This window comes from Mesoplodon densirostris, chromosome 14, assembly GCF_025265405.1.
Source record: "Mesoplodon densirostris isolate mMesDen1 chromosome 14, mMesDen1 primary haplotype, whole genome shotgun sequence".
Taxonomy (NCBI): domain Eukaryota; kingdom Metazoa; phylum Chordata; class Mammalia; order Artiodactyla; family Ziphiidae; genus Mesoplodon; species Mesoplodon densirostris.
Genome location: NC_082674.1, coordinates 72,243,401 through 72,243,682, shown reverse-complemented (window position 1 = coordinate 72,243,682; position 282 = coordinate 72,243,401).

Below are 282 nucleotides of genomic sequence, written 5' to 3'. Positions count from 1 at the left end.
ATCTGGACGTTTAGGGAAATAGGGCTGTGCAGCTGAAGAAAAGACTTGAAGGGCTGAGATAACAGTCTTCAAATATTAGAAGGATTGTCTTGTGGAAGAGGAATGTTGATTTTTTTTTCTCTGTGGCCCTAAAAGATGCAACCAGAAGCCACAGGCTCTGGGGAAGTGGATTTGTCCTTACAAGGAAGAATTTTTTGTTCTATCTGCCTAAATATGTTTTATCTGCCTAAATATGTTGAGTTTTGTTGTTGTTTTAGAAAGTGGTGGATCCCCAGTCCCTGA